Raw genomic sequence first — 25,118 nt, 5'->3', positions numbered from 1 at the left:
ATTATCCTTCATTTTCTGTTTTTTGCATTTCCTTGCCATTCTTTTTTCATTTTCACTTAATTGTTTTTGTCCATGTCTACTCCACACCATTCGTTCCCATTTTTTCTTCGTCTTTTCGGCTTTTAATTTTTCTCCTTTGCTTTCTCTCTGTCTTCGCATGCTTCCTTTTCAATTCTCTTCATCTTCTTGCTTCCTTCCTTAATGTCTTCTTCCTGTGAGCCATCTCTTGCCATCCTTCACTTCTCTTCCTTTACTTGTTTCGTCTCTCCAGCCATTAATCATTTCTATATCCTCCTCAATCCTTGTTATCTTTGTTTCCTCACTTTCTTCTTCCTTTTCCGCTTTCTGTCTTAAAGTATCCCATTCCTTTATTCTTTATCTCATTTCAAAGACTTCCTTTCGTTGCACATTTCCATCTCTACTTATTACAGATTCTCCTTTAAGAACAACTTGGTCTTCCTTAAAGTTGTGACATAGAATGCATTTTAGAATTAAAGTCTGCTAAAGGATTCATCGCTGACTGGGGAAAGTATAAGGTATTTAAGTATTATTCCATACTTTTAAACCCCTAAGTTTTTCAAACGCCATGAGTGTTTGTGCAAATCTTGGGAGATGTGTTGACTCACACGCCTCAGCCTGTTTTTGTTAGTTGATAACAGTCAAAGTTGTGGCGTGAAAACAAAGGCTTCACACAAAGGACAATACTGGCAGCAACATAACATTTGTATTAGGGTCGTGCTCTTTATCTAAATATTTATACAATTCCCTGCATAGTGCCTGTAAAAGATATCAGTGCCTTTCTGACATTATGTTTTGAAACAGTGGTTGGAGATTTGAAAATATTTTACATAAACTTTTCATTTATGTCTGTGTCTGTTGTTTCCATTAACACGGCATAAACATGGAACTTATCCAACACACGAAATACACTGTGCGTTCAGAAATATTTGCTTTACGATGTGTGAGCAAATAACAACACAGGTCATTGTGAAAGCATTAACCACCTGGGTAAGGATATATGCTGGAACTTTACTAATTTACCTTTTACCTTTTTACCCGTAGTCTGGCTCAGTCGTCTTTCTGAGAAGTTGAACGTTTGCTACTGTTAAAAGTGACTTTGATTAAATGTGCACGTTCGGTAAGGCTATGAAATACTGAATTACATTTCTTAGTACTCACATATTTTCATTCGACTCACTGGGTAGCGAATAAGGCCTTATGTGTGTGTACAGTACTGAAGGTAAATCTAATATCGCTAAAACTAACATCATGAAGCGCGTAATCAGTTAGGCTTCCATCAACACTCCCCGCAGTGTGTGTGTGTGTGTGTGTGTGTGTGTGTGTGTGTGTGTGTGTGTGTGTGTGTGTGTGTGTGTGTGTGTGTGTGTGTGTGTGTGTGTGTGTGTGTGTGTGTGTGTGTGTGTGTGTGTGTGTGTGTGTGTGTGTGTGTGTGTGTGTGTGTGTGTGTGTGTGTGTGTGTGTGTGTGTGTGTGTGTGTGTGTGTGTGTGTGTGTGTGTGTGTGTTGTGTGTGTGTGTGTGTGTGTGTGTGTGTGTGTGTGTGTGTGTGTGTGTGTGTGTGTGTGTGTGTGTGTGTGTGTGTGTGTGTGTGTGTGTGTGTGTGTGTGTGTGTGTGTGTGTGTGTGTGTGTGTGTGTGTGTGTGTGTGTGTGTGTGTGTGTGTGTGTGTACTGATTTACGTATTTGTGTTTAAAATATGAATTACTTAGGCACTACTTCGCTTCCCGACACTGGTCTTTCGGTCAACATTCATTACTGTTTCCTCTTACGCATTAAAACAAACAATTGCATCATTCACACGACTCGTACCAGATCCTCCATTCAGATCACCCACAAAGAACAGTTCAATTCCTTGACATGTGTTCCAAACCCACCTTTCTCCTGCACATCTATCATTGCAAAATAAAACATGATATACATACTCGCTGAGATAATTCATTCAAAATAATTTCTTTCCAGCATTCTTCACTGTTTACTTCATCCGCGAGTACTTACACCTGACTTCATACATGTCACAGCTTTCATTCATTCCCTTCACTCCCTCTCATCTTCATCTCCCACAACACCATTATATCATATCTTCCTTCCCTGAATATCTTCACTATATTTTTATTCACACCTCTACTTTCAGGCTTTAGCTGCTGCACACGGACACACTAGCATTTACTACCTATCTCTGTTTATCTTTCATTCTCTGTTTATCTATGGATAGACGCCTTAATCCCAGAAGAGGCGGACACAAGCGAATCGCCTCCATGTCACCCTGTCCTTCACCTTCCGACTGCCCTCTCTCCAACTCACACCCCTTCACTCATATACCTCTGTACCCTATCCCTCCATCACATCTTCGGCCTTCCTTTCCCCCTACATCCCTCCATCTCACTCATATACTCTCCTAGTCAGTCTCATTTTCCATTCTCTCAATAAGGCCAAGCCATCTCAATGTACTTTTAATACTTTCCAGCGGAATATAAGAAACTATTTTATTTTGGGACCAAGAAGATGACATTTGGCCTAAAATCGCCATAAACCTGCAACTGACACATTCGCTGGTGTGGCTGTGTGAAAGAAAACTAACAGAAAAAATGTGGGAAGTTGAAGCCAGGCAGTTTCTTCAAAAAGCCATTAATTAAGCCACAAGTTGTGCAAGAGTTTCCTGCCTTTGATCTGTGGCTTTAATTCTTTATTGACGAGAGTATTTTTCACTGATGGCCGCCACAGCCAGGCAGGTTGGAAGCTTACATTCAGTCCCTTAATCCGGTCTATCATTAAAGGATTTGGGTGAAAGTACATCAGGACCAAACGTAATTAATTTTTCCTAAAGGTGAACATTACAAGGATATTCTTATGTAAGGAAAGCTTTGAATATAAAGGTTAAGTAGACTGTGCAACAAACAAGCATTATATACCAAGAGTTATGTAGTCATCACAGTACGAATTAAGAAAGCATGCTCTCTCTCTCTCTCTCATTATATACCAAGAGTTATGTAGTCATCACAGTACGAATGAAGAAAGCACGCTCTCTCTCTCTCTCTCTCTCTCTCTCTCTCTCTCTCTCTCTCATTATATAACAACAGTTATGTAGTCATCAAAGTAGGGATTAAGAAAGCACGGTCTCTCTCTCTCTCATTATATACCAACAGTTATGTAGTCATCAAAGTAGGGATTAAGAAAGCACGGTCTCTCTCTCTCTCTCTCTCTCTCTCTCATTACATACCAATAGGTATGTAGTCATCAAAGTAGGGATTAAGAAAGCACGGTCTCTCTCTCTCTCTCTCTCTCTCTCTCTCTCATTATATAGCAACAGTTATGTAGTCATCAAAGTAGGGATTAAGAAAGCACGGTCTCTCTCTCTCTCTCTCTCTCTCTCTCTCTCTCTCTCTCTCTCTCATTATATAGCAAGTTATGTAGTCATCAAAGTAGGGATTAAGAAAGCACGGTCTCTCTCTCTCTCTCTCTCTCTCTCACACACACACACACACACACACACACACACACACACACACGTCTGCTATTGTTGTCCATATTTCTATCTACTTTAGGGGGAGGCGGTGGCCGAATCGGTAGAGAGGTGGCCTGCAGTCCTAATGAACCCAGGTTTGAATCCCGGCTGGGGCAGGGAACAGTTTCAGGATTTGAATTTCATTAAAGCACACTTTACTGATCAAACACAAGACCCAGCGACATGTCAAAATATCCCCGCTAATACCAACACACCAGTCCTGTATGAGACAGCCCTGGCATGTATTCAATATGGACGGTGGGTGCTAACGCCGAAGAAGTGACATATGGAGGTGTATGGTATGTAGGAGGACTACTGGGCCTTGGCAACGACCTGTGAAGCCTATGCCCAGAGTCGGACACATTAAAAAAAACATCTTATTCCTTGAGATCCTTCAGTGTGGATGTTGCGAGAATGTTTCAACATCTGTTTATAAAATGAATGTCAGGGTAAAATCTACTCTGCTGCTCGAGGTCATCCAGGGAGGCAGCCAAGTTTATCAACACTCATCACCACTTCTCCAGCATCTCATCATCAACACTCATCACCACTTCTCCAGCATCTCATCATCAACACTCATCACCACTTCTCCAGCATCTCATCATCAACACTCATCACCACTTCTCCAGCATCTCATCATCAACACTCATCACCACTTCTCCAGCATCTCATCATCAACACTCATCACCACTTCTCCAGCATCTCATCATCAACACTCATCATCACTTCTCCAGCATCTCATCATCAACACTCATCACCACTTCTCCAGCATCTCATCATCAACACTCATCACCACTTCTCCAGCATCTCATCATCAACACTCATCACCACTTCTCCAGCATCTCATCATCAACACTCATCACCACTTCTCCAGCATCTCATCATCAACACTCATCACCACTTCTCCAGCATCTCATCATCAACACTCATCACCACTTCTCCAGCATCTCATCATCAACACTCATCACCACTTCTCCAGCATCTCATCATCAACACTCATCATCACTTCTCCAGCATCTCATCATCAACACTCATCACCACTTCTCCAGCATCTCATCATCAACACTCATCACCACTTCCCCAGCATCTCATCATCAACACTCATCACCACTTCTCCAGCATCTCATCAACAACACTCATCACCACTTCTCCAGCATCTCATCCTCTCTCCATTATCAAGCAAATTACCTTTTATCTCTCCTCAGCCATTTCTTTTTTATTCTTCCATTGATTTCAGCTCTGCACATCTGTGAGTGCTTCCTTCACCGCTGGACGTCGATAAAAGATACGTAGGAAAAGGAGACAATTGTGTGGGAGGACAGGAAATTACCCGAGGACAATAAAAGCTTCGAGGAAAATATATGTAGCTTAGAAGGGAATAATCTAGGAAAAGGGGAAAAAAATGGAAGACCAGAGGAACATATACGTGAAAAAGAAAATGCTGTAGTAAAAGAGAATTTTGTGAGAAAATAGATTATTCGTGGAATGAGAATAAATCTTCAACGAGAAAAAGTTACGTAAATAAAAAGAAATCATGTGGAAAAACAAGGAACTGTATGTGATAAGAAGAAAACTATATACGAGAAGGTAAAATGGTGGGGCAAGGAGGAGTGGAGAGAAATAGGAAGAGAATATGATATTGTGATTTAGGGTAAGAGACGTGGGGAAGGCTGCAGGAAGGAGGAAACGATATCTGGGGGGAAGGAAGGTGGGAAAGAAGAAGGGAAAAGAGAGAAGGAAAAACCGAGGCAATAAGAATGTGGGGAAGGAGGAACTGAGGGAAGGGATGGGTGAATATAAGAAAAATAAAAAGAAATGAATGACAAAATACACAGAAGACAGACACTGAGAACTGACAGAGAGAGAGAGAGAGAGAGAGAGAGAGAGTTACATAGATACACAGACATAGGAAACGGGGAATGAAGAAAATGTGGGGAAGAAGAAAGGAAGGAAAAAGTGGCAGGGAAGAGAAAACCGAGGCGTGCCAAAATTAGGAGGAATCTGGCACTGAAAATACTAGGAGAAGAAAGACAGGAAAAGCTGCATGAGAGAGAGAGAAAGGATGAACTGGAGGCTGTGGAGATAGAAGAAAGAACAAGGAGAAAGAAAGAAGAGAGGAGAAACAAAGAAGAGGAGAAAGAAAGAAAGGAGAAAGAAGAAAAAGAAAGAAGAAAGAAGAACGATGTGCAAGAAGAGAAGAGAGAAGAAAGAAGAAATGCTATAATGCCTCGTATCCGATAACGAGGGTAGCAAAAAGGAATAATACAAGCTGTAATCGGAGTGAAGTGGTTATTACCCTTCGTCCGGCCCAGCGAGACAGGGCAAAGGTAAGACACCCACCACTCACACCTGCCACCAGACCACCTGCATTCTCTTTCCTGTGATATGGTGCGTCGGAGGAGAGGTTGTATATGTCGGTGTCTAACGAAATTGCTCTCTTTCATTTGAGGCTCGTCTCAAGATATGTTTCCGTGACAATACTGAGTTTCTAAGGTAGAAAAGGATGGTAGCATGGACGATGAACTGAGTGAGACGATACAGCAAAGAAGAATACTGTCCAGGGTACTGAAAAGAGTAACGAAATATTAAAGTGTGAGTGCGGACTTTTTATGTATACAGTATTGTTTTTCATTCATCACTGTACGTAAAACGGTAACTGGTGGTCGATACTTGAGGGACACAGGTCGAGAGTAAGGGCAATGGGCCAAGTGACCTGAGGTATGCATGTGTCGTGATATGGAGAGAGAGAGAGAGAGAGAGAGAGCTGAATGAACGGGTGCGTAATCAATGTGGGAACGTGGCGGGGAATGGAAAGAGAAGCATTTTTACGTTCGGTGGCCATAAGGAGCGACTGGAGAGCAAGGGACTGAATGGAAGGGTGCATGAGACTTGGGTGGTTAAGGTAAATAAACATAAGGAAATACATACAGGAGGTTGTCTGGCATATACTAGGTAGCTCCAGTCAGAGTATTTCACCAAAAAAATTGTCAAAACATGCTATGGGAATACATTAATGTATGTTGGGTCTGAAGAAGAGATGTCGTTGCTGACGGGAAGCAATTGGTGGAGGTTCTTTAATCACGACAACCATTCACAAAATGCAACAACATGCAACATATATACGGGCACTCCAATGCTGCCTCTTTATCGCATCAAACATGAAAAAAAAAAACTCTTATTAAAGCCACCTCTTTCATAGACTAACCAGCTTTTCTATTAAATACTGCAGGCTCCATTATTTGCTTTTAATTTTTCAGCTCCCCACTCCCTGCTTCCCCAACACAACATCGACACAAAAATAAGAAAATGTTCATAAATATCAGGTAAAAATAACAGTAAATAAAAACGGGCCAAAATTTCCCGGGGAGATATTATTATTGCAGAACGAAATTCCGAACACCACCATAACCAGAGATTAAGTTGGTGGCGCTATTATTCCTTCACAGTTTTATTTTTACATCACTATTACGACTTATTCTTTACTTTATTCTTAGCACCAACAGGCGATTTACTCAGCTTATGGGAGACTTTAGGAACTAAAGGATTAAATATTGTCTTTATTTTAGTTGTATTGTCCTGTGGTGGCAAAGGTAAGCTTAGGAGGACGTCCACGTAGTGAAAGACAAGGCTCTGAAGCACACTCAGCAAATAAATAAAAAATGGTAAATAATAAACAAATAAATATGTAAATGCTTTAAAGTTCCTACAGTACGATACAGAGAACGAGACTTGCAAAGTCATTTCAATATACAAAAGAAAAAAAACCGTATTGTGTTCTGAGTTGGCAACATCATAAATACAGTACGAGAAACATGAGTTTCGTACTCAGTTGGTAAATTATTCACAAATGCATCAGGAAACCAGATATACCAGTTATGCCGAGACGACAAAGTACATATCGGTATTGCTCACTCAGAATTCCATGGTAGTCAGTTGCTTGGATTCCTATGTTGCCTAGTGTACTTGTTGAGAGTGTAAGCACATTCACGCCGTCTATATCCACCTCTACACTGCCTCTCCTTCCGCCCCAGCTCCTGGTTATTAAGGTCCTACGCTGTTCACTTCCTCCTTTCCTACACTAGTCCCAGTTCCACTTGCGGTCACTTCCTCCTCTCTTGCCCCGTCCCTCCACTTTCTGCATCCTACATCCTACCTTTCTGTTCTTCTACCCTTCTTTATTGCCGAGCGCCACAGTTCACGTGCCCATTCCTCCTTCCTCTCCCCATTTCCCCTCTCTACCTCTGCTGCTTGTCCCCTCTCCCTATTGAAGCTTTGAGTTATCTTCCAAACTTCCTTTTTATTGTACCCCCCCGGTGTAGGGAGGGATGTAATGGCTTTGATGGCTTCGATGCACTGCTGCTGTGGACGTGACACCTCCGTTACTTCGCCTACGGTAAAGACTAGGCCTATCACAAGACATGTGATAGACTAATTCAGTCGATATAATGGGTTGTACAGTACGATTCATCATACAGACACAGAGAGCTTGTGATCACGGTATTTTGGTAACAGGATCACTGTGTCTTACAACTTTTCATACACAATACATCCATAGTAAACATCAAGGTATATTTTCAAGAATCTATCTCCACCCTAGAACACCATCCCTCCCCTCTATCTTCCTTGTGTGTGTATATGCCGTCGAGTCACCTTTAGCTGTAATTTTAAACAAACAATAGGCCTATCGTAATGGCAAAACCCAGAGTTTTTCAGTTCTCTAGGTCCTCCTTCCCTCCTTCTCCACGCCATCCCTGCACCACACACCACCATCCAGCAGTTTATGGATGTCGTACCTCAGTAGCCAAACCACCTTTGGTTGAGCTACTTTACACAGATAACTGGCCGATGGTAAAGGTCAAGTGTATTGGTTTGCAGAGATCTGGTGCTACCCCTTCCCACCCACCCCATGTATAACAGGGTCATACCTCAATAACCAGGCTGACGTTTGCTATATATATGATGTTAAATGCACAATGTGTCTATGATAAAGGCGTAACACAGACATACCTCGGAAACAACGGCAGAAAGTCACCCGTCTCTCCCCTTAGCATTACCACACCAATGAAGATGTCTCTCGACCTGAAGGAGTTAATGTAGGGTATATCCAAATATTAATCATTTGGTGTCATGAAAGAAAAGCCTATAAATGAAACCTCGTCTGGAAGGCTTTAAACCATTGATATTTACGGTACTTGTTTAACATCAGGAAAATCAAGACCCATCCAGGCAGTTGGGTTAAGAACTACACACACAGCGGGAGCATTTTGTGAGGGTTTGCAGGACTAGGAATGGAAGTGCATTTTACATCAGCGTAATTGCGGAAACGACGCAGTTTAGCCCAACGATCTGGATGTACGACGATATTCAACTGTGTGTGTGTGTGTGTGTGTGTGTGTGTGTGTGTGAGAGAGAGAGAGAGAGAGAGAGAGAGAGAGAGAGAGAGAGAGAGAGAGAGAGTAGAAATGTACAGTCGCCAAACTTTCCACCTGGGCCACCCAACCGCGAGAGGTGGGTAATGGGTGCTGGCAACAGTGTATCTGTTTGTTCGTGTGTACATGCTCGACAAAAGTTCGGATCATCAACTCTTTTCGTCCGTAGTGAACCTCCGTTGGAGTCAGAGTTCATTCCATAGATGGCTGGGTACGGAGTTGGGTGGGGAAAAAAATGTCTCAGGAGTAAGGCGGCTCTCCCATCGGCTCAGCCAGTTGCATGAAACTGGTCGCACGGAAAACTGTATGCCACAGATCATGCTGACCTAGGACAAATAAATATCTATCTATCTATCTATCTATTGCCAGATGCCTCAAGCCCGTTCGGGGTGGCCACAAACAAATCGCCTCCACGTCGCCCTGTCCCCCGCCATTTCACTGCCCTGCTCCCAACTCACACACCCCTCCCTCATATACCTCTCCACCCCATCCCACTATCTCATCCTCGGCTCCCCTCCACCTCACTCACATACTCTCTTCGTCAGTCTGTCACCCTCCATCCTCTCCACATGGCCAAACCACCTCAGTGTATTCCTCCTAACGCTTCCTATCACATCCACATCCACACAACAACCCTCCTTTATAATATGACTACATTAATTTTATAATACGGTAATATATATGATGATATAAATATATACTATTGTATATAATACAACAATATATATTATACTCTTCTTATCTGGCCTTGGTCCGTGCAACCAGTGGCACACAACAATTCCATGCGACCGGTTTCCTGCACCTGGTCTAGCCGGTGGAAGAGCTACTTAAGGGTGAGCCATGATCTAAGTAGGGGTCAGCCAGACAGCACGCTGGGTGAGCCTGCGTGACGTCACATCAGCCCTGTGGCGAGCGCGTTCAGTTTGTCCCATTCCGTGCATGAATGAATGAATGGGGACACCATGATCTAGACACCACAGCATCAAGCCCTGGGAGAGAGAGAGAGAGAGAGAGAGAGAGAGAGAGAGAGAATGAATATTATATACACCAATAATGATGGTTGTATTTTTTCATACAAATAAATGATGGAAATTACATTGATCTCTTCATTTATCCCTCTAAGAGCCATCATAAACGTTGCTCGCGTTTTATAGATAGATAGATAGATAGACAGATAGATAGATAGATTGATTGATAGATAGATAGATAGATGAGTGAGAATGTGATCGAATGTGTATTTGTGTGTGGAGGTTTTTGTTATTTTGTTATTTTCTTTTTCTTAGTTGTATCGCTAACCCACCTTGGTGGGAAGGTGCAATTAAATAAAAAAAAAATAGATAGATAAATAGGAGACGCATGAATTAAGTCCTGCTGTGGAATGTAACAGGCGGACGATAATGTGATTTATTGACGTATTGAGTATTGTTATGGTAAATGGTTATAAAGACAAAATATACTATAGGAGAGATGAAGCTATGAATGAAACACTGTGGTCGAATCTCAGATAGCGCGTCCAGGCCGACACCAGCCAGCCAGCCTTGAGAGCAAGGATTGGTAAGGCAGTGGGGTGCGTGTGACGTCATGCAGGCGGGGATTCCCCGCTGTCTGGCTGACCTCCCCTACTTAGATCATGGGGTGAGCTTGGCATAGTGATGGCCAGGGCAGCACCGGACGGGGAGGGGGGGGGGGACGGTTACGTTATTCATGCCGTCAGTGATAATAATTGCCGAACTAGTTTTTGAGATCCATTAGCATTCTACTAAATATTTGCATTCTTAACAATACTAAACATTTTATTTTCTATGTTGTTTTTACACTGTTACCATAACATGTTAATACACTATCTACTGGAATTGCTTCAAGCCTCTCTCTCTCTCTCTCACTCTCTCCTTATATCAGTAATTCCATTTCATATGGTGATCGCTTGATACCATTATCGGTATAGGTTGAAGGGGAATGCATTTACCTAACATCTACATCCAGCTACAAGTAAGATTACCTGCCATAATCACATCATGAATGACACTGGCCAATAAACTTTAGAATGATGTTCAGACACTGTTAACGGTTGCTTATTTCCTCATTGATAGTACTTCAGGTATGTGTTTATATGTGTTCTATGGTGGACCACGGAGAGGTAGGAGGTTAAAATACTGTCACCTCAACAGGCAAAAAGTTTATGCATACCGTTGTCGAATGTGGCTATTACATCAGGTATGATAATGACTTACCGTATCATATTTCATATGACTATGGCCATTACAGCACACCTTTGTAGTCCGATGATCTAACGAATGGCTGAGTAACACATTACAGGGAAAACTGATTGTGAGCGGTGCCGCTTTTGTGTGAGGTCACACATTTACACGCTCATCGATTATTCACTGAACAACATTATCTCACATAACTGCAAGATGAAGACACCACAGCTACATCAGAGTATGCAAAAGCTTCCAGTCATTTTAAGCACAATTGCTATTGGTTCATGAATTGTTGGGAGATATATATCACCATTGTCTGTGATATTACTTATGTGATTGGTAAATGCAACATAACGAATATGAAATTATCATTACAAGGTGGAACACTGATTTTTTATATTTTTTATCTATTACTATTATTATTATTATTATTATTATTATTATTATTTTATTTTTTTAAATCCCAAGAACAGGCGCTTTAGCGCCTGTCACCGAGGCCCGGGGTGCGAGAATTTGTTTATGTTGGTTGCTGACTGGCTGCTACTAATACCTAGGTCATAAGATAAGGGCCTGGTTTTTAATAGGAAAAACCCATCTCTTCTGACGGGGTGGAACCACGTCACACGGATCGGCTGGCGGAAGCGTTAACTATCACGTCACCCACAATACTGTTTCACATACTTAATATGTATGAACTATCAAAACAATTGCCGTGTTTGCATTGCAAGCACAGTGATCGACGTAATGATTAAGTGATGAGCCATGGGTTTATCATGAAAAAGAATACGTTTATAAATTTGTAATATATGTAAAGATGTGATCTTTTAGATTATTTTACTTATTGTTTTCAACACTTGCATTATCCAATACTTTCAAGAAGTTCCTTTGAAATTCTGTCGGCTAAAAATTTACTACTGAATATTGGGATGAACTCTGGCTGAGGTTCGCTACGGAAGACGAGAGTTGATGATCCGAACTTTCTTCGAGCATGTACACACGAACAAACATATACACTGTTGCCAGCTCCCGTTACCCACCTCTGGCAGCTGGGTGGCCCAGGTGGAAAGTTTGACGACTGTACAAGCTCTTGCTATGACTACAAAGAGTTTCCTACGCATTCATGATACAAGACAGAACGTGAGGGAAAAAGGAAAAATATTGTAGTTTGTGCTCCTGACCTCAATAACACACAGGTGTGATAGTCATTTGGGTCCAGGGTGTCAGAGTAGTTTTAGAAGACAAGTGAGGAGGAGAGAAATTACTGCTGGAGTCATTTCCCTTTGCAGTGTTTTCTTATGTTCCCTTTATGAGTGAAAATGAGAGTAAGAAAACGAGAATACAAATCGCAGAGTAAATATGTTATAAGAAGGCTGGTGTGGCCTCTGGCGTGATGGCGGGCGAGGCAGCTTCGTTAACCGGTCTTTTGTTCCAGACGCGAATGGCTGCCTTTTAACTGACCTGGCCCTCAGCACGACCACCGCTCATTTGGCCTTTTGTGGCAGCTCGGCGGTAATTGTGCCACTGCCTTAGCCGTGGCCCCCGCCACCAGCCTGCCTCAAGGCACTGCCCTCAGCCGTGGCGCCCGTCACCAGCCTGCCTCAAGGCACTGCCCTCAGCCGTGGCCCCCGCCACCAGCCTGCCTCAAGGCACTGCCCTCAGCCTGTCCTCTGTCACAAAACTGTCCCCTGGCACTGCCCTCAGCCGGGATCCCGTCACCAACCTGTCCCAACGCACTGCATTCAGCCAGGTTCAGGTTTGCCTTCTTTACAGCTTCAGCCTTTTTTTTTTTTTTTTTTTTTTTTTTATGCGAGGAAGAAGGAACCAAAGGCCATGGCCCGCAGTAACAGTTCCCTCCAAGAGAAAAACAAAATACAATAGAGAGCCAAATTCAAGATCCGATCATTTTGAGATGCCTGGACACACTGCGTTTGAAAGACTGGAGATCATAGGCAGCAGGAAATACAGACAGAGGGAGACAGTTCCAGAGTTGACCTGTTGCATAAATGAAAGACTGGGAGTAACGGTTAACTCTTGCATTAGAGAGTTGGACAGAAAAGGGATGAGAGTTTGCTGCCAGACGGGTGCTACGCGCCCGTCGTAGAGGTGGAGGAATGCAAGCAGACAGTTCAGAGGAGCAGTGACCATTAAAGTAGCGATAGAAAAGAGATAAAGATGCAACAGTGCGGCGAAGAGACAGAGGTTGAAGGGAGTCAGTAAGAGGAGGAGAGTTAATGAGACGAAAAGCCTTTGACTCCACCCTATTGAGAAGAGCTGTATGTGGGGAGCCTCCCCACACATGAGAGTTGTACTCCACACAGGGGCGGATAAAACCTCTGTACAGAGTCAACAATTGTGCAGGGGTAAAGAAAGAGCGGAGTCGGCTTAGCACACCCAATCTCTTAGAAGCAGATTTTACAAGAGATGTAATATGATCTTTCCAAGATAAGTCCCGAGTAAATGAAACCCCAAGCATGTTCAAGGATGATGCAGGATTAAGCTGAATATTATTAAACATTAATGGGTATACCTGTGGAAGATTTTGTCGGGTTGATAGGTGTAAGAACTGAGTCTTAGATGCATTAAAGACAACCATATTATTTTTACCCCAGTCAGCGATACGAGCCAAGTCAGACATTAGGTGTGCCATAGCCTCATCCCTTGTTTCTTGAAGTAACTGTTGAGATGGGCGTTGCGGGAACCGAATGGAAAGGTGAAGGGTGGAGTCATCAGCGTATGAGTGGATAGGGTTAGATGTACAGCTTAGAAGATCATTGATGAATAAAAGGAAGAGAGTTGGTGATAGGACAGAGCCCTGAGGAACACCACTGTTGATAGATCTAGGAGAAGAACGATGGCCGTCTACAACAGCGGCTATAGAACGACCAGAAAGGAAGCTAGCGATGAAGGCACAGATAGAAGGATAGAAACCGTAGGAGGGCAGTTTGGAAATTAAAGATTTATGCCAGACTCGATCGAAAGCCTTTGAGATGTCAAGTGCAATGGCAAAGCTTTCGCCAAAGTCCCGAAAGGAGGATGACCAGGAGTCTGAAAGGTAGGTGAGAAGATCGCCAGTGGAGCGTCCCTGACGGAACCCATACTGACGATCGGAAAGAAGGTTGTGATAGGAAAGATGCCTTAAAATTTTTCTATTAAGAATTGACTCGAAAACTTTTGAAATACAGGACGTTAAAGCAATTGGACGATAGTTGGAGGGTTGGGAGTGGTCACCCTTCTTTGGGACTGGCTGAATGAGAGCAAACTTCCAGCAAGAAGGAAAGGTACAAGTTGACAGACAAAGGCGAAAGAGTTTGCCTAGGCAGGGTGTAAGCACAGAAGCACAGTTCTTGAGAACAACAGGAGGGACCCCATCAGGCCCATATGCCTTGTTAGTACTGAGGCCAGTGATGGCAGAAAATACATCAACTGAAGAAATTTTAATGTCAGCCATGAGGAAGTCAGAGGGAGAAGTGAAGGAGGAACAGCACCGGAATCGTCTAAGGTGGAATTGGAGGAGAAAGTCTGTGCGAAGAGATCTGCTTTATCAGTAGAAGAAATAGCTACAGAACCATCAGAGTAGAAAAGAGGAGGGAAGGATGATGAGGTAAAGTTGTTAGAAAGATTTTTGGCAAGGTGCCAGAAGGAGCGGGAAGAATTCGAGTTGGAGAGTTGAGAGCATTTAGTATGGATGAAATTATTTTTAGTAGAGCGAAGAACAGACTTAGCACGATTCCGGGCAGAAACGTAAAGATGATGTGATTCAGGTGTGGGTTGGCTCCGGTACCATTTGTAGGCCCTCTCCTTGTTGCGGACAGCATTAGAACAAGCGTGATTAAACCAAGGCTTTCTTGCGTTAGTCAAAGGATATGAGAAAGGAATGTATGCTTCCATGCCCGAGAGAATAACCTCCGTAATGCGCGAGGCACACTCAGATGGCTCCCGGCCATGGAAGCAATAATCATTCCAGGGAAAATCAAAGAAGTACTGCCTGAGGGCCTCCCAGTTCGCGGCTCCAAAGTGCCACAGACGACGTTTCCCTGGAGGGTCCACAGGCCGTACCGGAGTGATAGGACAGGTTAAGGTAATAAGGTTGTGATCGGAGGAGCCCAACGGAGAGAAAAGATTAACAGAGTAAGCAGAAGGATTAGTTGTGAGGAAGAGGTCAAGTATGTTGGAGCTCTCTCCAAGGCGGTCAGGGATACGGGTAGGGTGCTGTACAAGCTGCTCTAGGTCATTAAGGATAGAAAAGATGTAGGCTTGTTCACCAGGTGGATCCGTGAAAGGAGAGGAGAGCCAAAGGTGGTGGTGAACATTGAAATCTCCAAGAATGGAGATTTCAGAGAAAGGAGAAATGGACAGAATGTGTTCCATCGTAGAAGTAAGATAGTCAAAGAATTTTTGATAGTCAGTAGAATTCGGGGATAAGTAAACAGCACAGATATATTTAGTCAGAGAATGACAGGAAAGCCGAAGCCAGAGTGTGGAGAATTCAGAAGAATCAAGTTCAGGAACACGAGAGCAAGATAAGTCGTTGCGTATGTATACACAACAGCCACCTTTGGCTTTGAAATGAGTATAGAGAAAGTAGGAGGATACAGAAAAGGGTTTGCTGTCGGTTGCCTCAGACAGCTGAGTCTCCGTCAGAAAAAGAAGGTGAGGTTTAGAGGAGGAGAGGTGGTGCTCAACAGAGCGAAAGTTAGATGAAAGGCCGCGAATGTTGCAGAAATGAAGAAGAAGAGAGTCAGACAGTGGTTCCAGGCACCTCGAGTCGTCACCGGGAGAGGGGCAGATGGCGGGGGCATTTATGGTCCCCCCCCCTGGGGACTCCGAGGCTTGATTAATAGACGCCATTTTTATTGATTTTTGAAAAGGAAGTGTAGTGTGTACTGTGCATGTAGTTTGGTGAAGATAGTTAGAGAAATTTGTACTGGAGAGCATGCTGGCCTACTCTCTGTGTAACTGAGACACTGAAAAAGTTCAGCAAAGGGGGATGGTCAGGAACTAGTCCTGAGGGCTGATGAAACGGGAGCTCCAGCACTCCCTGTCATCAGCTTTCCATCCACCTCGGGAGTACTGCCCTGCTCGACTGGTGCTACAGTCTACTCCTGATATAAAACGACACCAGCTGTTGATCAATAACACTCGCCGAACAGGCACCGGTTACTGACTGACAAGTCAGTTATTATAACCTTTATATTTCACATTTGTGTATTAAATACAAAACAAAATACGATATCTACCTAATTACAGTGTTTTGGGTAACAGCCACTGATAATCAATATACTGTATTAGTCTTTGGGTTACCTCGCTCTGCATATTATTATTTTTTTTTTTTGCTTTTGCTTGTCATTAAATCAAACGTTTTATTTTATCCATGCAAAACATCTTCCCTGGATGTCTAGAGCGTAGATGTGGTGAGCGTATAACTTTAATTCTGTCGAGGAGCTTCGTCAGAATAGATAAATTTTTGCAGTTTCCCTGAAAACTGTGTTGTATGGCGTTCTCATTATGTTCTTGGTATAGTTATGGAGAGTGATCGGATAACTGTGTAATTTAATCATCCGTCCTAATCATTGCAGTGGTTTTCCGAAAAGTTCAACTAGCGTAGAGAAAACTCGAAAAGTAAATGGAAACAGAACCCCAGAACTAATCAATACAGTTTACTATTAACTGAACACGTATTTATCAGTAAAAACCTTTGTTGTATCTGTGAAAGCCTTGACGCTGTGAGGTAAGATGAACGCCCTTCTGTTACGTTGCCTTCCTCACCAACCCAAGATAAGCCGACGTGAAAGAATATAACCGAACATTCCCAAGTGGTACGTCCCGTATTTAAGTGGACGAAAATGGCTGGAAATTTTCCCCCACACTCTGGCTTCCCCTGGCAACGTGTCTGTCTCTGCGTCCTGCCCACCCCTCCTTCCTTCACAGGCCTGGATATGTAAAATTCAATAGAGTCTACAGGTTACTGAACTGTTGCCGTTACAGTTTAGCTTCACCGTCATCGTCGTCGTCATTATCATCATCACTGTCGTCGTTCCTTGTACTCGTCGTTGTCACCATCGGAAAAAGATGGGAGATTACAGAAAAAAAAAAAAAAAGACCATTCCACTTACGCACAGCACCATTTTACGGTTAGTGTAGGCATGGTTTTATGTGTAATATCATGGCTTATAGACAGTTCCCGTCTTAATTATCTTACTAAATAACCTCACCAGCAATAGGTTCGTGGCTTAATAACTCTGCAGTGTAAAAAATGCAGTGCCATAAGACCTGGGTAAATGGACGGTGGTGTCATATAAAGAAGCGTGTGACACTCACCACCACTCTGACACCACCACGACAACCAACAACAACATAATTCACTATTCGGGATCATCTTTTATACTTTCCTCCTAATCATTTCAATTCGACTTAGATCTGGTTGATGGACTAAAGTACAGTAATGTCATTTCTCGCATTAAACAGTTATTATTGTAATTAAAGTTTTCCGTTGTTCTGAGTTGATCTCGTAGTGTGCAATGGGAAACTACAGTTTAAATATACAGTTCTGCTTTATTTTTCACTGCACAAATCTGTGTTGTTGGCTCTGCGTCGGAGGCAACTGATACTGTAGGTAATTTTAACATGAGAGCTCAAAGTGACTGTGTAGGAGTAATGATTTGATCAGTGGATGATGATCGCCACCACCTACCACTGTGATCTGTGGTTTGGTAACTAAACAGCGGCGGCTTTCAGTCTATGAACAAACTAATTATCATATTTTAACCATGAGATTCATGATTATCAAAAATATAAAGAAATTAGCACACAACAAAAATATAAATTCATTATCTTGCAAATAATTTTGTAAGCTTACATTAATAATATAAAACCATTATCACAAGAGGAAAACATTTCATTATTTGGTACAGATGTCGTCAGCACACCTTAGCAAAACAAATTACCTGTCACAAGATGATATTACTTCATTACTAGCTACGTGTCGCAAGTTCATTTTAACAATACTGTATAAGTTAATGAGTGGTTAATGAGTGAGGTGGTGATGACATGGTTGAAGTCAGTCTCCAGCCTTCACTTCCCTGTCAGCTACCACCATAATTGCCACACATCACACCTGCACGCCACACACCACTCCACGCCAAAGCACGCCACCTGCACGCCACACACCACTCCATGCCATGGCACGCCACAGCACGACATACCACGCCACACCACCTGAACACCCTCCACCCAAAATACCACATTATTAACCCCTTATCGTCACGTCTTTTCTAACAGTTTTTTTTTCCATGTAATACCAGGCAATTTTATTCAGCTGAGTGTGTCACAAACGTAACAATATTAATACTATTACTATTAACCTTCTGTGGTCGTGATAACTCTATTATTCTATTCCAGATAACGTCAAACGATTCAGATTTTACTCAGGAGAAAGAGTGTCGTAGGATAAAAGTGAAACATCAAAAACACATTCCCCCACTGAGCTCTGGTGGAATGTGCGCACCACTAACAGCATTGCCGATGACCTGGCCACTTTAAGATGGTTATGTGGTGGTTCCTCAAGATCGGGTTCCCATAATGGGTCGTGTTGTGGTTGCACAAGACTCAGCTGACATCAGGTGTGGTGTGGTAATGTGGTGTGGTGATGCGGCGTGGTAATGTAGTGTGGTGATGCGGCGTGGTAATGTGTGATGCATGGAGTGGTAATGTGGTATGGTGTGGTATGGTGCAGTAGTTGGCTCCGACCCAGTTCATCAGGTGTGCTGTGGTGTGGTACTGTGGAGCTATGTGCTGGTTACCCGCCTAACATAATGTGTGGTGTGGTGGTTGCTCAGAGCCCAACTCACACTGTGTGGTGCGGTGTGGTGTGGTATGGTGCGATGTGAAGCAGAGTTTGTCCAGGACGCAGCTCATTATCAGGTATGGTGTGATGTGGTGTGGTATGTACCTTCCTCAGGACTCCGTTCACATCAGGTATGGTGTGGTGGTTGGCCAGAACTCAAGTCACGTCAGGTGTGGTGTGGGGTGGCGTCATGTGGTGCTTATTCAGGACCCAGTTCACATCAGGTGTGGTGTGGTGTAGTGTGGTACTGGACCTCGCTCACAAATGTATGGTGTGGTGGTTGGCCAGGACGCAGATCGTCAGGTGTGGTGTGGTGGTTGGCCAGGACGCAGATCAAGTCAGGTGTGGTGTGGTGGTTGGCCAGGACGCAGGTCACGTCAGGTGTGGTGTAGTGGTTGGCCAGGACGCAGGACACGTCAGGTGTGGTGTGGTGTGGTGGTTGGCCAGGACGCAGGTCACGTCAGGTGTGGTGTGGTGGTTGGTCAGGACGCAGGACACGTCAGGTGTGGTGTGGTGTGGTGGTTGGCCAGGACGCAGGTCACGTCAGGTGTAGTGTGGTGTGGTGGTTGGCCAGGACGCAGGTCACGTCAGGTGTGGTGTGGTGTGGTGGTTGGTCAGGATGCAGGACACGTCAGGTGTGGTGTGGTGTGGTGGTTGGTCAGGATGCAGGACACGTCAGGTGTGGTGTGGTGTGATGGTTGGCCAGGACGCAGGTCACGTCAGGTGTGGTGTGGTGTGGTGGTTGGTCAGGACGCAGGTCACGTCAGGTGTGGTGTGGTGTGGTGGTTGGTCAGGACGCAGGACACGTCAGGTGTGGTGTGGTGTGATGGTTGGCTGGGACGAAGGTCACGTCAGGTGTGGTGTGGTGTGGTGTGGTGGTTGGCCAGGACGCAGGTCACGTCAGGTGTGGTGTGGTGTGGTGGTTGGTCAGGATGCAGGACACGTCAGGTGTGGTGTGGTGTGATGGTTGGCCAGGACGCAGGTCACGTCAGGTGTGGTGTGGTGTGGTGGTTGGTCAGGACGCAGGTCACGTCAGGTGTGGTGTGGTGTGGTGGTTGGTCAGGACGCAGGTCACGTCAGGTGTGGTGTGGTGTGGTGGTTGGTCAGGACGCAGGACACGTCAGGTGTGGTGTGGTGTGATGGTTGGCTGGGACGAAGGTCACGTCAGGTGTGGTGTGGTGTGGTGGTTCGCCAGGACGCAGTACACGTCAGGTGTGGTGTGGTGTGATGGTTGGCCAGGACGCAGGTCACGTCAGGTGTGGTGTGGTACTGTGGTTCTGCTGAAGTGCCTTTTAAACCGTTCACCCTCGACAGGATTATATTTAACAAACAGGAATCCACTTGCAATAAGATAAAAGACGATTTCCATTAAACTCATCAGGTGTGGTCCCTCTAGAGCCCAGTTAAATTGCTAAAAGGTACCAAGCATAAAACGAAAAAGATGTTCTCTGTGGTAGTTTCTCTTGTTCTGAATAAAGTAGCTTAGTAACAGCCAGAATATTATGCAAAGCTCGCAATTATGTCATACCGTTATTCATGTGTGTGTGTGTGTGTGTGTGTGTGTGTGTGTGTGTGTGTGTGTGTGTGTGTGTGCGCGTGCGCGCGTGCGTGCGTGCGCGAGCGCGTTTACGCGTACGAACTTTCAATTTTCTTGTTAATGTTCTTCCACGTCTCAGTCATTCACATTTCAGCACGTCATCATCATCATCATCATCATCATCATCATCCCAATCCCACTTCCCTCATACGCGACGTGTACAGCAGGATCGAAACTAAAGAATCCCAAAACACACAAATTTTCGAAAGGGAACCATGAACTGGCCTACACTGTAATACACGAGTTTTTATCGTCTATGTGTTCAAAATATTGGTTTACGTCACAACTAAAAACTACCTTCACTTATCGATATCTTATCCGTTTTCCTTTTAAGCACGAGTCATATCCATCTATGGGATAATCATACCATAATCTACAAATATAAATGGAAGGACCTACAAAAATAAAAGATGGATGGCATTCTTTGTCAAGTCTTTTTTTTTTTTTTTTTTTTTTTTTTTTTAATGTGTCCGACTCTGGGCAAAGGCTTCAGGGCCTATATCTCGGGGGCAGTAGCCTATCCCAAGGCCCAGTAGTCCTCCTACACCTCCACACGTCACCACTTCGGCACTAACACCCACCGTCCATATTGAATACATGCTAGGGCTGTCTCATACAGGACTGGTGTATTGGTATTAGCGGGGGTATTTTTACGACATGTCGGTGGGTCATCTGGTAGATCAGGAAAGTCTGCTTTTTATGAAATTCAAATCCTTAAACCGTTCCCTGCCCCAGCCGGGATTCGAACCTGCGTCCATCAGGACTGCAGGCCGCCTCTCTACCGATTAAGCCACCGCCTCCCCCTAAGTGCTTTGGCAAACGTAATTCATCCATTCATTTCAATCATTCGTCATTCCTTAGCTCTCTCAAATTTCATACCTTATTTCCTCACACATTTATTCACCATATGCATCTCTATTCTTGGCCTACCACGCCTCTACCCACATTCACAGTCACTCACATGTACCGTTTTTACCATCGCCTTCATATCCAGCCTCTCTGGGTGACCATACAATCAAAGCACACTCACTTCTTTTATTCAATCAACTGAATTCCTTACTCAGCATCTTAAAACATCTACAGACAGACGCTAAGGTGATCACAAACAAATCCGTCCATATTACCATGTCGTCCGCCATCAGGCTGCACTTTCTCCAACTCACATCCCCCTCACTCCTACATCTCTCCACCCTATCCCTCCATCTCATCCTCGGAATCCTCTTTTCCTTTCCCCCCTCCAACTCACACACACACTCATCCCAGTACATATCTTATTCTCCATTCTCTTCACATAACCATGCCATATCTAAAACACTTCTATTAATAATTTTCAGCACATCCACTCAATACTACAACGATCCTTTACGTTTTCATTTGTCCACCTCTCTCTCCTCATAACCTCACACGCCCTTCTCAAACAATTCATTTCTACTCCTCACCTTCCACTCAATACTACGACGCTCCTTTCCTTTCTCTTTTTTCCATCTCTCTCTCCTCATAACTTCACACGCTCGTCTCAAATAACTCTTTTCCACTCCTCTCACTCTTAACCTGAGTCCTTCCAACAAAGTGCAAGCTTCACTTCCATGCCCTAGCGTGGGGATCACACTACTGCCTTCCAACAATTTTTTTACTTCTACGCTCACTGCCCTATTCCTTATCAATGGTTTCTCCCGAATATTTGGTTTCGTTATTTAGGTCTCATCTTTTCCAATCTACATAATCCACATTCTCTAACTAACCTATTTCCACTTTAAAGACTCAGTCCAAAACACAAGTCACAACCACACATAACAGTCGGCACCAAGACACCTTCTTGCATACCCCTTATAGTCTCAGTGTACGATGCAAATAATCTGGTAAAGAAAATAGACGATGAGTCCAATAACACCAATAATATTCTCTACTGCCAAAGGAATGGGTTTATTACAAGCATTATATGATGCTTGTCTTCCCTCTACAGTAATCCTTCCCGTACTCTCTCTGAATACCTCATTTCACACACACACACACACACACAATACAGTTAAAAGCATATTTTCATTACGACAGTTTTCCTTTCATTATATTTCAGAGATCCGTTCTTGCATCACTACTTTCATTGTTTCTTCCATTCCTCTCTCTCTCTCTCTCTCTCTCTCTCTCTCTCTCTCTCTCTCTCTCTCTCTCTCTCCTTAATCGCAGTGCCAGTCTCTCCCTTACACATTTCTTCCCTGTCCTTCCTGGTCACTTTTCTAACCTTGTCTCATAACATCTTCCCTTCGACTTCTATTACCCTCTCTTTCTCCTCCTCTATCGCTGTCCTTCATCTTTCTCCCTCCTCCTACTCTCCATTTTCTCTCGTCCAACCTTCATCGACTTTCGTCAATGGTGGTCTTATCGGTATATGAGAAATAAATGTTTTCGATAAGGATCTGAGACGCGAAAAACTGGTCTGATGTCCACAGCACTTTCCGCCGCCAGACGAGAGGATTGCAGCGTTTCAGCTGTTTTGTTATTTTGTCCTTCTGATGACGAGAGGGATGTGGATTTCTCGGTCACTGATTGGCCAGGAACTCCCTGAATACCAGGCCACTTACAGGGAAATCCTGAAACAATTTTTGGCTTTGATCTTTACATGGAAAACGATTTTAATGAATGATGCAACATTACGGCAAAGAGAGAGAAGTCGAAAGGTTCTGTTGAGATGAAGGGAGCAGAGCCGACGAAAATCCTTTGAGTCCACGTATCCTGTCTGAAGGTGGACTCTCTTCACTCCCCCCCAACCCCTCCCCCTACAGAAACACGGGGCTGTACTCCCTTAGTGGCGAATACACCTTAATGCACAAAGCCGGCAGCTGATCATTAGATAGAGCTGGTAATCCCATCCAGCCTCTATGAAGCTTACTCTGACAGGAAAGTGGTGGAAAGATATTTCCACCACAGATTACGAAAAAAGAACTAGTTGAAGAAAACGCTGAAAAGAGTCTAATGTTGAAACCGACAGAAGTGTCCACAGCGAAGTATAGTCTGACATGGAAGGCTGGATGACAAGGAATCTACAATGATAACTGACAGCCACTGGAGTGCGTCTGATGGCACTCAAACAGACTGTCAGGACGGCAGTTACAAGAAGAGAGGTGCTTGAAAATACTGCGCTTCAGGACAAAATCAGTGGCACTGGAAATCCAGAACGTTGAATCAAATGGACCTTCTTTGGCGCTAAACATACTGTATATACCTTGCAACCAAACACTGACATCAAAGCTGAATCTACGTTAATATAGTCACTGGACTGTTTCAACAATTTTATATAGGGAAGGAGAAAAGAAATAAAAATATACGTTCAGTTACTTTCTCCACAAACACAAATCAGTTATATTACACAAATATATACGGCACGGAATATCTCAAGAAACAAATGAATTTGATAATTTTACGCTGGTTACGATTTATTGAAAATCTATGGAATTACAGAAAATTTAGTGCTAGTGGACACCATTTAGATGCATTACACAAAAACGTGAGACGACCTTCACAGTCTCTCTCTCTCTCTCTCTCTCTCTCTCTCTGTGCCACTGAATACAATAAAACATCAAAAAAAGGCCAAAAGCAGAGTAATGGGTTCATTTCTGGCCTTTGTCCTTGTACACTGTTGTAGTCTTTGCTGCCTTGTCGTCCATAAAAATACATCATTGTATATTAGATAGGAGACTTTCGCTAATCTCTTATCCAAAAAAAAAAAAAAAAAAAAAAAAAAAAAAAAAATCTTCATAATTATAGTCAGAGTAGGGCGTAGCCACCGCACGGCCTCCTACCCTACATTCCCCTCACCCTTTCCTCTTCCCCTCTTCCCTTAGTAACCATTTTTCTTCCTCAGTCTTTCCTTCTTCCCGGTCACTCTACATTCAATAATTTACCCTCTCCACTTCCCTCTCACTCTCCCCCCAGTCCTCTTTTTCTCGCCCCTGTCACTCTTTCTATTCATTCCTCGCTTTCCCTCTTCTCCTCCTCCTCTCACTCATCTTCATTCCTCTCTCAGCACTCTCCTCAATTTCGTCCTCCATTTCTCTCTCTCTTCTTCCATCATTTCCTCCTTTCCGCTCGCTCTTTCTATTCATTCCACTCTTTCCCTCTCTTCCTCCTCTTTCACTTTTTTCATTCATTCCTCTCTCACCTTCTCACGTCACTTTCGCCCTCTGTTTCTCTCTCCTCGTTCATCCCTTCCTCCTCCCCGATACCTCTACAGTACATCGCCTTACCCTTATCTTCTCTTTCTCTCTCGCTATTGCCCTTTTATTTTTTCTCTCTCTCTCACTCTTCCCTCCAATGCTTTTTAATTCCTCCTATCAATCTAGTCCTTTCCTCTTCTATTCCTATTCCTTCATTTCTCTAAATCTGTTTTCCTCTCTCTTCTTCATCTTTCCCCACTCTCCCTCACCCACTCACTCTCGCTCCCTCCTACGCTTTCATCATTCCTACGTTTCCTCGCTTTTTCTCCTGTTTTCATATTCACCCTCTTCTCCCTCCTGACTCTCCCTCTCACCCT

Source organism: Coenobita brevimanus, chromosome 97 (genome assembly GCF_032717465.1).
Source record: "Coenobita brevimanus isolate Jiangsu-jjx chromosome 97, ASM3271746v2, whole genome shotgun sequence".
In the NCBI taxonomy this organism is placed as follows: Eukaryota; Metazoa; Arthropoda; class Malacostraca; order Decapoda; family Coenobitidae; genus Coenobita; species Coenobita brevimanus.
The sequence above is the reverse complement of the archived record's forward strand: the minus strand, read 5'-3'. Positions refer to the sequence as shown.